Genomic DNA, 15,477 nt, shown 5'->3' on the forward strand with positions numbered 1-15,477 from the left:
GATTGGTCAATACCAAAAAGTGATATTTTCACACAGTGCAAATATCACTTTTGATATTTGTCACAGTGATAAGATATCAGTTTTATCGAGTTGATAGAATTCGATATTTAACATATTGTTACATTCCAAAACCTCACTATTTTGATTAGTGTATTAGTTTAATTTTCTGGTTATGTAGTACTGTTGCAAACCAGTTAAGTATTGAACAATAATATAATGTGATGTATTATATATATATATATCATGCTATTAATATTTAGAATTACAGGTATCTACGTAGGGGAATATTCAACCCAGACAGATAATGTGAACCCATTGTTTATTAGGTGGTATATCTGTATTACGAATACAATTTCAAATCGACGACGTAGGAAGCACGAGCCAGCATTGTTGTTTATTGTAACTACACGACACACACAGTTAAGTGGAGTTACCGCCCCTTTTCATTTATATTCCCGCTGCGCACTCTATAGTTACTGGTCGGGATCGCTATATCGAAAATTATAGCCGAGCGATCGGTTAATGGAGGACTAAGATGATACAACATGCATCAACATATGTGTACCTGTGTTTTCCACCTGTCTGCTGATTGCGTAACTCTGATCTGCATCGTTTAACACAGCCCAGGTCGTTCATCAGCAAGCTATTGACAGGGTGACACCCAGACCGGACAGATATAGGCCATTTATTGTAAACGTCGACACTAAATCTTTGTCACCATCTTACATTTACGTTTTAAGACGTCACGTTGTAATTGGATAATTCGATGATATAGGACATGAACACGCCTGATTGGATTGTATTCATTAAATGTCGAAAGAGGACGACAACAATAACACGTAGACCTGATCACCCTCACTTGTTTTATTGTGGTATTTAGAAATAATTTAATCATATATTGTCCTTTGTCATCGTGATCCATTATTATTCTCAGGGAAACAAATAATCATGTTTTCCTGCCACAAAGGTAATACGGTATGATAGGGGAGTTCTGGGCAGTGTGGCAAACATTTGCTGATTTTTCTGTGTAAGCTAATTATACAACATTTGTAACAGAAATTCCATGCCTTTCACGAAAAAAAAAGGCAAAACATGTCCGCATTTCAGGAATAACTTTTTTTTCTGTCGGCCTACGTTTGAATCGTATTATTATGACGTCATAAAGCATGCAACACCAGATTTTCCCGCCAATTTCATTACTTGTTATGTGTTGCACAGGCCGTTCTGTTCCAAATTGATATTCTAATAAGTTCGTATATTACAGCAACACGAAAGTCAATGCTAGGCTTTTATATATACAAGATTACCATCATGAGAAGCTGTCAATTTGTTACACGTATGACATAAATATGACACATCCTATACACTATTCCTACACTTATATATAGAGCGAGTGAGTTTTTATGAATTCCTCTCATATTACTTATATTATATGGTTTGGGTCTACTGCCACATTCTAATTAATTTGACAGGTCACACGTTATTTGGTTGGTCGATTAAATTAAGTTACAATCATATAGCCTCAATATACTGTCAGTGAAGTAGAGTGGTCGGGTAGACAGTGGATAGCGCAATCGCCTTTCACCAAGGCGACAGGGGTTCGATTCCGATTATAATGACGTCACGAACAATAGCCTTACCCCAAAAGGTCAATGCAATTCCGCTTCATTTTGAATTCATATTTCTGAACAACGCACTCAAAAAACACTCAACCCTTCGTTTCTGATGTCAGTAGATAGACTATTTGTTAGAATAGGGGTAGTTTGCGGCGGTAGCTACATAATTATACATAATTACTTTACTATATTGTCATTCATTTCCTATGTCTGATCAAGTCCTGTGTATCCGGATTCATGAAACCATTCTCGTGCTCAAACTCACATTCTGTGCCCAAGCCATTTGTTGTTGTTTGTTTCGGCTTTAAGTAAACAAAAGAAACGGGTAACTATTTAAACAAACTTTTAAAAAAAATGCATATTGTTTTACAAATTAACTTTTGCGCCCACGTTACTTAAGTGTTGTGTTATATAGTTAAGTTATATATGACGTTGTTGACTGGTGAGAAACTGCTGCTGTTTAACCTGCTATGTTTGGTTTATGTCTGGCGGCTACATGCATATTACATACACATTGACAAATGTTAAAAGCTACGGGTATTTGAATCAGAAACCTGTTTTCAGTGCATGTCATAATTAACAAATTAAACACGAAGTTATTAAAGGGTGATGCTGGCTCCGCCACATAGCCAGACTACCAGACTCCTATGATCATAATAATCATATGTATAGCAATACTAAAAACCTATAAAAAATCAACAGATGTATGACATATATTAGTTCGTCTGTTCATATACTGATACATATCACATATTCTGTATTTATATCACACAACAAACCTTTTTAAAGAAATAAGTCATGTTGAAAATTTAACCATAAAATTGTTAAGCTTGATGCAATAAACCTAATACAATGGTATATGCTACTTTCATCAAAACTCTCGATGGCATAATATTTTTAAACTCTTTGATAAATAGCATAGTTTTAAGCAGGCTGCAAACCATGACCGCTTCCGTGTATCGCGACCCAAACGGTTGAACCGATTGGACAACGTTTATGAAGTAAGATCCGACTTAGTAGGTAATCAGATGATGTTTTCAGGCGAGACTTGTCAAAGCCTTGCAAGGCCTGCATATATAAACAAATGTTACATTTAAAAACAGCCCAACCGGTTGTTTGGCATATTACCGTATTATGCTCATTAATAACCCCTTCTTTTATAGTATAGATGAGGGTAGGAATCACGCTACCCATACTACTGATGTTAGATTAGCACAGTCTCGGTAATATTTGTATAGGGTCTCCACACCAGGTCCGACGTATGAACGGTATCTACTTTCTTTGAATGCAGCGAATAGAAGCCAATAATATAATGTGATGTATTATGTATGGGGTCTCCACACCAGGTCCGACATATGGACGATATCTACTTTGTATAGGGTCTCCACACCAGGGTCGACGCATGAACGGTATCTACGTTGTATAGGGTCTCCACACCAGGTCCGACTTATAGACGGTATCTACTTTGTATAGGGTCTCGACACCAGGTCCGACATATGGACGGTATCTACGTAATATTTGTATAGGGTCTCCACACCAGGTCCGACGTATGGACGGTATCTACTTTGTATAGGGTCTCCACACCAGGTTCGACGCATGAACGGTATCTACGTTGTATAGGGTCTCCACACCAGGTCCGACATATAGACGGTATCTACTTTGTATAGGGTCTCCACACCAGGTCCGACATATGGACGGTATCTACTTTGTATAGGGTCTCCACACCAGGTCCGACATATGGACGGTATCTACTTTGTATAGGGTCTCCACACCAGGTCCGACATATGGACGGTATCTACTTTGTATAGGGTCTCCACACCAGGTCCGACATATGGACGGTATCTACTTTGTATAGGGTCTCCACACCAGGTCCGACATATGGACGGTATCTACTTTGTATAGGGTCTCCACACCAGGTCCGACATATGGACGGTATCTACTTTGTATAGGGTCTCCACACCAGGTCCGACATATGGACGGTATCTACTTTGTATAGGGTCTCCACACCAGGTCCGACATATGGACGGTATCTACTTTGTATAGGGTCTCCACACCAGGTCCGACATATGGACGGTATCTACTTTGTATAGGGTCTCCACACCAGGTCCGACATATGGACGGTATCTACTTTGTATAGGGTCTCCACACCAGGTCCGACATATGGACGGTATCTACTTTGTATAGGGTCTCCACACCAGGTCCGACATATGGACGGTATCTACTTTGTATAGGGTCTCCACACCAGGTCCGACATATGGACGGTATCTACTTTGTATAGGGTCTCCACACCAGGTCCGACATATGGACGGTATCTACTTTGTATAGGGTCTCCACACCAGGTCCGACATATGGACGGTATCTACTTTGTATAGGGTCTCCACACCAGGTCCGACATATGGACGGTATCTACTTTGTATAGGGTCTCCACACCAGGTCCGACATATGGACGGTATCTACTTTGTATAGGGTCTCCACACCAGGTCCGACATATGGACGGTATCTACTTTGTATAGGGTCTCCACACCAGGTCCGACATATGGACGGTATCTACTTTGTATAGGGTCTCCACACCAGGTCCGACATATGGACGGTATCTACTTTGTATAGGGTCTCCACACCAGGTCCGACATATGGACGGTATCTACTTTGTATAGGGTCTCCACACCAGGTCCGACATATGGACGGTATCTACTTTGTATAGGGTCTCCACACCAGGTCCGACATATGGACGGTATCTACTTTGTATAGGGTCTCCACACCAGGTCCGACATATGGACGGTATCTACTTTGTATAGGGTCTCCACACCAGGTCCGACATATGGACGGTATCTACTTTGTATAGGGTCTCCACACCAGGTCCGACATATGGACGGTATCTACTTTGTATAGGGTCTCCACACCAGGTCCGACATATGGACGGTATCTACTTTGTATAGGGTCTCCACACCAGGTCCGACATATGGACGGTATCTACTTTGTATAGGGTCTCCACACCAGGTCCGACATATGGACGGTATCTACTTTGTATAGGGTCTCCACACCAGGTCCGACATATGGACGGTATCTACTTTGTATAGGGTCTCCACACCAGGTCCGACATATGGACGGTATCTACTTTGTATAGGGTCTCCACACCAGGTCCGACATATGGACGGTATCTACTTTGTATAGGGTCTCCACACCAGGTCCGACATATGGACGGTATCTACTTTGTATAGGGTCTCCACACCAGGTCCGACATATGGACGGTATCTACTTTGTATAGGGTCTCCACACCAGGTCCGACATATGGACGGTATCTACTTTGTATAGGGTCTCCACACCAGGTCCGACATATGGACGGTATCTACTTTGTATAGGGTCTCCACACCAGGTCCGACATATGGACGGTATCTACTTTGTATAGGGTCTCCACACCAGGTCCGACATATGGACGGTATCTACTTTGTATAGGGTCTCCACACCAGGTCCGACATATGGACGGTATCTACTTTGTATAGGGTCTCCACACCAGGTCCGACATATGGACGGTATCTACTTTGTATAGGGTCTCCACACCAGGTCCGACATATGGACGGTATCTACTTTGTATAGGGTCTCCACACCAGGTCCGACATATGGACGGTATCTACTTTGTATAGGGTCTCCACACCAGGTCCGACATATGGACGGTATCTACTTTGTATAGGGTCTCCACACCAGGTCCGACATATGGACGGTATCTACTTTGTATAGGGTCTCCACACCAGGTCCGACATATGGACGGTATCTACTTTGTATAGGGTCTCCACACCAGGTCCGACATATGGACGGTATCTACTTTGTATAGGGTCTCCACACCAGGTCCGACATATGGACGGTATCTACTTTGTATAGGGTCTCCACACCAGGTCCGACATATGGACGGTATCTACTTTGTATAGGGTATCCACACCAGCAGGTCCGACATATGGACGGTATCTACATCTGGTGGGACCTCTCTAGGGCCGCTATAAAGTCCCGTCAAAACGTATAACACCTGGACACGGCACCATTCTATTCCACAATATTCTGAAAACACATTGATCAGAGGTACTGATACATGTTTATTATGTTAAAGATGTACAGAGAATTCCAACCTACATCACAGTACGTTTTTATTCAGTATTTTCGAAACAAATTTGGAGAACCCCATTCAAAGTTTCAAAGGTGTGCCCAGTTCAATATCATGCATGTATATATATATGATGCTTACTTTCTGCGCGTGTTTTTCCCGTTCATAATCCATTGTAGTGCGGTTTGCATGATATTTTATACTGCTATATGTAATCAATCTTATAACGTTCTGTGTTGTTTTAGATGATGTTTATTAGCGTGTCTCTGTCCAATGTTATTTTTGCCATAATGACAATTATGTGTATTCGACTTAAGTCTATTATTACAATAACCATGTATATGTGGTGTATGAGATTTATGTTTGTAGGACCTTTCACGTGTAAGTGAGGTTATCTAGCTATCTGTGATGTTGTGATAATGTTTGTTGTGATTATATTTCATTGTTATTGTAATAATAGATCCGCCGAGCTTAACGTTGCGATGTTTTAAAACACGACGTTATATAAAGTCTTGTATTTTGTTCTTTGAAATGATATGTGTTGGTGTATTATTTGTAACGATATCTGGGACTCAGATTTGTTATGATATTTGAGACTCAGACTTAATTATATTTGGGACTCAGACATACAATGATATTTGAGACTCAGACTTAATTATATTTGGGACTCAAACCTATAATGATATTTGAGACCCAGACTTAATTATATTTGGGACTCAGACATACAATGATATTGGAGACTCAGACTTATTTGGACTCAAACCTATAATGATATTTGAGACCCAGACTTAATTATATTTGGGACTCAAACCTATAATGATATTTGAGACCCAGACTTAACTATATTTAGGACTCAAACCTACAATGATATTGGAGACTCAGACTTAACTATATTTGAGACTCAGACTTAATTATATTTGGGACTCAGACATACAATGATATTTGAGACTCAGACTTAATTATATTTGGGACTCAAACCTATAATGATATTTGAGACTCAGACTTAATTATATTTGGGATTTAACCTATAATGATATTTTGGTCTCAGACATACATTGATATTTGAGACTTAGACTTAATTATATTTGGGATTAAACCTATAATGATATTTTGGTCTTAGACATACAATGATATTTGGGACTCAAACCTATAATGATATTTGAGACTCTGATTTAATATATGGGACTCAAACCTATAATGATATTTGAGACTCAGACTTAATCATATTTGGGACTCAAACCTATAATGATATTTGAGACCCAGACTTAATGATATTTGGAACTCAAACCTATAATGATATTTGAGACCCAGATTTAATGATATTTGGGACTCAACCCTATAATGGTATTTGAGACATAGACTTAATTATATTTGGAACTCAAACCTACAATGATATTTGAGACCCGGGCTTAATGATATTTGGAACTCAAACCTATAATGATATTTGAGACCCAGACTTAATGATATTTGGAACTCAAACCTACAATGATATTTGAGACCCAGACTTAATGATATTTGGAACTCAACCCTATAATGATATTTGAGACCTAGACTTAATGATATTTGGAACTCAAACCTATAATGATATTTGAGACCCAGACTTAAATATATTTAGGACTCAAACCTACAATGATATTTGAGACACAGACTTAATTATATTTAGGACTCAAACCTACAATGATATTTGAGACACAGACTTAATTATATTTAGGACTCAAACCTACAATGATATTGGAGACTCAGACTTAACTATATTTGAGACTCAGACTTAATTATATTTGGGACTCAAACCTACAATGATATTTGAGACCCAGACTTAATTATATTTAGGACTCAAACCTACAATGATATTGGAGGCTCAGACTTAATTATATTTGAGACTCAGACTTAATTATATTTGAGACTCAGACTTAATCATATTTTGGACTCGGACATACAATGTTCTTTTGGACACAGTTTTACAACTATCTGAGGACATCATTTGTAATGATCTTTAGGACTAAAATTAATCATTATATGTTGGACTCATTTTGTAAAGATATGTGAAATTGATTTTTTAATAACGAGTGGTACTCGAATTTGTATTCACAAATAACTATTCATTATTATTTGTACCGATATATCGTGCTATTATTTTCAACTGCATGACAGTATTATTCGCATTGCACCGAGATCTTAACCTATAATTGTGAGAAACAATGAATACATTTCACATGTGTGACATCCTCTTTTAAAAGGCTTCACAAAAGCAAATAATATAAATTTTGCAATATAATATGAACGTCAATCACTTGCTCGTTCTTTATAGACGTTAAACTACAATTGTGGGACTGTGAATGTTATCAAAATTACCTTTTATATTGTGACGTCATCAATGTGGACATGCGCATACGGCCGAACTAGGCTTTCCAGTATCATGCTCGTTTTAAATGTGAGTCAGTTGAACATATAAAGAATTTATAACAAAGTTTCTGTCTCTACCTTTCACAAGTCTTAGTGATCGGTAATGTTTCACTATAGCAGGGCTACCAAGCATGGCGAACAGTTTTCTAGTATAATACGACTCATTGTAATCAAAAGATAATCGGTACAATTAAAAAAAAACCAGACCTGGGCAAAAGCTGGGAACACGAAAATTATCTGTGGTAAATCTAACATGTGGTCAGACATCTAACCTCCATCAGCTATTTACACGGGTCAATCACAGGTTTTTTTGTTACACACATATACTGATATGGGTCACAGCACACCTTAGCATCACAGGGACCTGATAATTTGTTACAGCTATATTTGGACCTAAACTAAGGTGTTCAGAGTAATTGTACATGTTTTAGGGGTTTAGATCGACTTTCGGTAATAATGACACCCAATCACAAATGATTGATATGTATACTTGGTGTCAATTTTACCGAAAGTCGATCTTAACCCCTAAAACATGTCAAATTATTCCGAACACCTTAGTTGAGGTTCAAATATAGCTGTAACAAATTCTCAGGTCCTGTGCTCAGCATTGTACTTTAGACATTTGTAACGAGCCCCTTTGGTTCAGTTCATGGGTACATTGTAATTTGCGGTTTGGTTCCTTTATATAAGACGTGGTATAAGTCATCCCTGTTAACCCTTTCACTGAAATTTGACCCGCCCTACTGAACACGGACAGACCGCGCTGTCCTTGTAAGCTTACAATCAGTCGGGCTGGGATTTTATGTGAAATCAAATCGCAAAAAAAACCTCCTAAACAGTATAGCGCATAATTATGTTTAGTCAACGTTGAAGCGTTGCAACAAGGAAAACATGACAAACATGTATAAAAATACCAAAAATCGGAGGAAATCTGTCTTCTACTTTAAACTTTATTTTTGGCGAGATACCCGGGTAACTTGTCCATAGCAGACGGATACCCGACGCTGTTAAACTGTAAAACACCCATATTTGTTTTGGTCTGGTAATAATGAATCTCGACATTACAATGTGACAGAAACTCCAATATTTACTGTCTTTTTGTTGAAGATCACGGACAGTTTACTTTCTTTTGGGAGTTAACAATGTTCGCCGCTGTTGAAGGTTTTTAATGTGTACAAAGCAAATATACTACCGCTCCACAGACTCTAAGGACCATTAGTGGTGTTAGTATTCTGTTACCTTGATACAGGTTTTCAGTTGTTATTCAATTGCACAGATATTTTATAACTTATACTATGGTAAGTACGCCATAACTCTATTCGTAGTTGTATATCAGATTGCGTCTCACGTGATGAAGTGTATTGTAATGAAAACGTCACGCGTGACGGAGTAAGATTGATATGTACTTTATGAGAGTCAATTATATTTTCTCACATCTATACTGATAATTCAAATTCAAATTGAAAATTTTGTTTGCACATTTGTAACTACAAAGTAGTTTGAAGGCAAAATAGAAAATCACAGTGAAATACATTCATAGACATGTACATGTAGAAAAGTCGCAAAGTGATTGCTTATATTTCTAATATATATTAACATGAATAAAATTAACATAGCTTCAAATAGAAAACTTGATTTAAACATTTTTAGCTGCAAAGTACATACCTTACACTGTCAGCAACCCCACTCTTCTCAGTTCTAGAGACTGTTAAATGAATAAGCAAGAGTCCAGTATAAATTGGGAGTTGTTTGTAGATAATATTGAGATCAAATAAGTGGTATCTATGGTAACATCATTGTGATCAACTCTTTATGATTACTCGAGTGTAACACAACTTCCGTAGTCAGAGAGGAACACAACTGTATAGAATGAAGGGTCTGGGAGAGGGGCCTAACATTAATGAAAGTTCTAGGATGAAGGGTTTGGGAGAGGGGCCTAACATTACTGAAAGCTCTAGGATGAAGGGTTTAGGAGAGAGGCCTAACATTACTGAAATTTATTGGATGAAGGGTTTGGGAGAGGGGTCTAACATTACTTAAAGCTCTAGGATGAAGGGTTTGGGAGAGGTACCTAACGCTCTAGGATGAAGGGTTTAGGAGAGAGGCCTAACATTACTGAAATTTCTTGGATGAGGGGTTTGGGAGAGGGGTCTAACATTACTTAAAGCTCTAGGATGAAGGGTTTGGGAGAGGTACCTAACGCTCTAGGATGAAGGGTTTAGGAGAGAGGCCTAACATTACTGAAATTTCTTGGATGAAGGGTTTGTGGGAGTTGTTTGTAGATAATATTGAGATCAAATAAGTGGTATCTATGGTAACATCATTGTGATCAACTCTTTATGATTACTCGAGTGTAACACAACTTCCGTAGTCAGAGAGGAACACAACTGTATAGAATGAAGGGTCTGGGAGAGGGGCCTAACATTAAAGAAAGTTCTAGGATGAAGGGTTTGGGAGAGAGACCTAACATTACTGAAAGCTCTATGATGAAGGGTTTAGGAGAGAGACCTAACATTAATGAAAGCTCTAGGATGAAGGGTTTGGGGGAGAGGCCTAACATTACTGAAGGCTCTAGGATGAAGGGCTTAGGAGAGAGACCTAACATTACTGAAAGCTCTATGATGAAGGGTTTAGGAGAGAGACCTAACATTACGGAAAGCTCTAGGATGAAGGGTTTAGGAGAGGGGCCTAACATTACTGAAAGCTCTAGAATGAAGGGTTTGGGAGATAGACCTAACATTACTGAAAGCTCTAGGATGAACGGTTTGGGAGAGGGACCTAACGCTCTAGGATGAAGGGTTTAGGAGAGAGGCCGAACATTACTGAAATTTCTTGGATGAAGGGTTTGGGAGAGGGACCTAACGCTCTAGGATGAAGGGTTTAGGAGAGGGGCCTAACATTACTGAAAGCTCTAGAATGAAGGGTTTGGGAGATAGACCTAACATTACTGAAAGCTCTAGGATTAAGGGTTTAGGAGAGAGTCCTAACATTACTGAAAGTTCTAAGATGAAGGGTTTGGGAGAGAGACCTAACATTACTGAAAGCTCTCGGATGAAGGGTTTGGGGGAGAGGCCTAACATTACTGAAGGCTCTAGGATGAAGGGCTTAGGAGAGAGACCTAACATTACTGAAAGCTCTAGGATTAAGGGTTTAGGAGAGAGTCCTAACATTACTGAAATTTCTTGGATGAAGGGTTTGGGAGAGGGGTCTAACATTACTTAAAGCTCTAGGATGAAGGGTTTGGGAGAGGGACCTAACATTACTGAAAGCTCTAGGATTAAGGGTTTAGGAGAGAGACCTAACATTACTGAAATTTCTAGGATGAAGGGTTTGGGAGAGGGGCCTAACATTACTGAAAGCTCTAGAATGAAGGGTTTGGGAGAGAGATCTAACATTACTGAAAGCTCTAGGATGAACGGTTTGGGAGAGGGACCTAACGCTCTAGGATGAAGGGTTTAGGATAGAGGCCTAACATTACTGAAAGCTCTAGGATGAACGGTTTGGGAGAGGGACCTAACGCTCTAGGATGAAGGGTTTAGGAGAGAGGCCTAACATTACTGAAATTTCTTGGATGAAGGGTTTGGGAGAGGGGTCTAACATTACTGAAAGCTCTAGGATGAAGGGTTTGGGAGAGGGACCTAACGCTCTAGGATGAAGGGTTTAGGAGAGAGGCCTAACATTACTGAAAGCTCTAGGATGAAGGGTTTAGGAGAGAGGCTTAACATTACTGAAATTTCTAGGATGAAATGTTTGTGAGAGAGGCCTAACATTACTGAAAGCTCTAGGATGAAGGGTTTAGGAGAGAGACCTAACATTACTCAAAGCTCTAGGATGAAGGGTTTGGGAGAGGTGCCTAACATTACTGAAAGCTCTAGGATGAAGGGTTTGGGAGAGGGGCCTAACATTACTGAAAAGCTCTAGGATGAAGGGTTTAAAAAAATATATGAAAAACTGAAAACTCCAGGCTGCATTCTGAGCCTGTAAGTAACACAAATTGTTATACAAAAAGTATAAGTAACGACCAATATTTGACTTTTGACCTTAATAAGCTATAGATGTACATCATCAGTATTACTGCCGAGCTCAGTGATGCTACTGAGCTCAGGAACGTTACCGAACTCAGTGACGTTACCGAACTCAATAATACTGCCGAACTCAGTGACGTTATCCAACTCAGTGACGTTATCAAACTCACTGACGTTACCGAACTCCGTGATGCTGCCGAACTGAGCGTGGCAAGACATAATGGGAAATGTGATTTGGAGGTCCTTCACCGGAAACTTTTTTATGAGAGAGAGAGAGAGGGGGGGATCTGACTGCTCTTTCTCAATGCAAACGAAACTAGTGACAATCTATTCACTATATTCGTTCACTGTCTGCTGTTCTAAGGTTTATCACATCCTGTGCTAGCCTGTACACTCGTCGCTTGCTCCACTTTTCCGTCTGCACAGAGAAACGCCAGAAACATGGTTTAGTTTCATTTTCAAATATTAAATGATTATACAATTAATGTTACACAGATTAACTATATTATTGTATTACAGAGTCAACTGAAAAACAACCTTAGTATAAGATTAGTCTAATTTGTGAACCTGTTGGGAGTGCAAGAGATAATATTCAAAATCTGTGTGTATCTCGAGTGTATTGCCGCGTCTGTCTTACTCTTAGTTCATTATCTTACTGGGACAATTCGTCACTACCATATAACACTAGCTGAAAGTCAAGTGGGATGAAATCATTCAATTCATAGAAGATTTTAACTCTCTGGTCCGCATAGTTAAGAACTGGTATGTATGAAAATTGGCATGAACTAGATGGTTATTTAGGATACTAGATATATCAGAACTTTTATGTTTGGCCCCTGACTAGGGGTAGGGTTAGGACAATGACTATTTTGTTCAGGTTTTTGAGAAAACATCATAATTTCTTTTTTTTTAAACTTCAAACACACCCTTGCAGGTGGGGGATCGTGAAAAGAATACACCTGCTGATACCCACTGCATGTATCGTAGGAGGCGACTAACGTGTGAACACTCTGTAGAGTATGGGATTTGCTTTGATGTCCTCTATTTGGGGACACAACAGCGACCAAACAATATAAGCTGCACCCATTGTAATATTTGGGATTTTTATCTTTCTGTCTACTTCTGACTACCTTCTATTTTTTTCTAGCGCCTTGCCGGGCAACATTTCACTTTTTGCCTTAATGTTGAGCGTTCGCCGAGGTGAGGAAGGCAATGGGTTCTGTCCCCAGGCCGGGACATACCAAAGTCCATAAAAATGCTAGTTGTTATTCCCTGCTTAACGTTCAGCATTTAGGGGAATGGCAACAACTGGTTCACCCGTTGTCAGTATAATGTGACCGGGCGGAATACTGTGCTAGATGCCTTCGGCATGGTATTTCAGTGAGATAGCACTATAAAGTCGGCATCAGATCCGCGCTATCACAAGGAGGCAAGCACACCAATGGTCCAAACAGGAATTCGTCAAGGTGTAAATCTCTCACCGTTACGTTTTGCAATCTTCTTGAATGACTTATCGGACCATTTAAGTAAAATTTACAAGTTTACCAAATTTTACAAATTATGGACTGACTAAAAAAGCAAAATTAATGTTCTCTCTTATAAAGAAAGTCAGATAATTATATTTACCACTAGATTTAGCATTAGACTTATTTGATTAATTAGTTACACCAGTTTTACTTAAAAATTGTGAGTGCTAGGGTCACGAAAAATGTAATGTAATTGAGGTATTACATATGGTATACTGCAAAATAATCTTACATGTACATTCCTGTACATGTGATGACATAGTAAAAGGTGGGTTTGGTAGACTTTCTCTTTCAGTTCATATTAAGACTCGTATGCTGTCATTCTTGGCCGATATTGCCAACAGTGAGCAAGACAGCATCATTTGTAATATAGTATAGCGTGTACTGTTACGTCACTATACTAGGGGTTCGTTTTACTCCCCGGGGTTATCTCATACAGCAGATGTCTTAAACAGGTGTCGATTGTCTAACATAGGGTCTACTCAAAATGTTGCTTATATCAATTGGTTCAAGAAAACAGTAAAATTGAGACTATGTGAAATTTCTTCGCAAGAGTGGCAGGCTAGTAAACCATAAAGATATTTGAGTTACCTCCCCTTACACCTAAATCAAGCTTTATGTCGGTTCAGACTACAGATAGTAACAGGGTACCTCCACTCTTGCCGTTACGTGTCCTTTAAGTAGGATGTTGCCTTGTTTGCCATTTTATAAACTTGATATTGTAACTATAACGTTCTCTCATGAATACCTTGGTATTACTTGTAGTATAATGACAAAGTAAGATGTAGAACTGGAACACTTGGCCTCTAAATGCTGTAAAGCAGTATATTCGGTCTAGGGACAGTATATATAGGTATCCAATTAAAGTTAAAACTAACCTGTTGTGTGTTTAAAACTGTCAATGTCAATGTTATGACTGAGAAACATATGGGCATCAGCTGACATTATCTTAAATCACATTCTCCCTGCAGTCATACACGGCACTTTTCATCAAAATATGTTTCTTATTTTTGTTCTCTGTCAAAGTGTGTAGAGTAGTCATTGAAGTCCCGAGAACGAGTTCCTCTGATTCGTCCGAACTCCTCGGGAGTTTTCATTGTTGTCCTATGTTATTTATCGATCACTATTTCTAGATATTCATGGTTACATTTAAAAACAGAAGTGTTCCGCGACTTACAGTTCCCGGCGGTCTTTGAGAAAGAGTATTTCAATGAGTAATAACAAACGAGATGTTTGTTAACAGAAAATTATTGATCATCTATTACACTTATACTTACAATTGGCGCAGGTAGCAGGGCTATTATGAAAGACAGCGCGACAATGTGTCATTATATTTTACCCAATGCGATTTTCGTAAACCTCTTCATGTATATCCGTTGGCGAACAATCTTTTCCCATGCGTAGCTGAGATTGCTCAACTCAGGGAAACTACACAATTACACGAACGTTCTTTTTATAAATGAGCTAAACGTGGATTGAAGTATAAGACTTTGAATTCATTGACAAATAAATCAATGGATCTTTGCTACATTTGTATTATGTTTTAGAGTACGCATGTCCTTGATGTTGGTATTTAAAGTTCATAGTAACACTCTTGTGTAACCGTCAATGGCCTTCTCAATATGGCGGCCGATGGTGACAACAAAAAGAAGATGTTGACTTCAAACCGGAAAATCTGTTGTTTAAACATGATCTGACAATGACAGAAAACTGCATAAACTGAGAAATATGTAAACCTTACATACATCCTTCGCTTCTCGTCTGTGGTTGCCCGAAATACTTTTGGCGTAAGCGTGGAGTTTGACCGCGTTTAA

Source organism: Mizuhopecten yessoensis, unplaced genomic scaffold (genome assembly GCF_002113885.1).
Source record: "Mizuhopecten yessoensis strain PY_sf001 unplaced genomic scaffold, ASM211388v2 scaffold2159, whole genome shotgun sequence".
Classification (NCBI taxonomy): domain Eukaryota; kingdom Metazoa; phylum Mollusca; class Bivalvia; order Pectinida; family Pectinidae; genus Mizuhopecten; species Mizuhopecten yessoensis.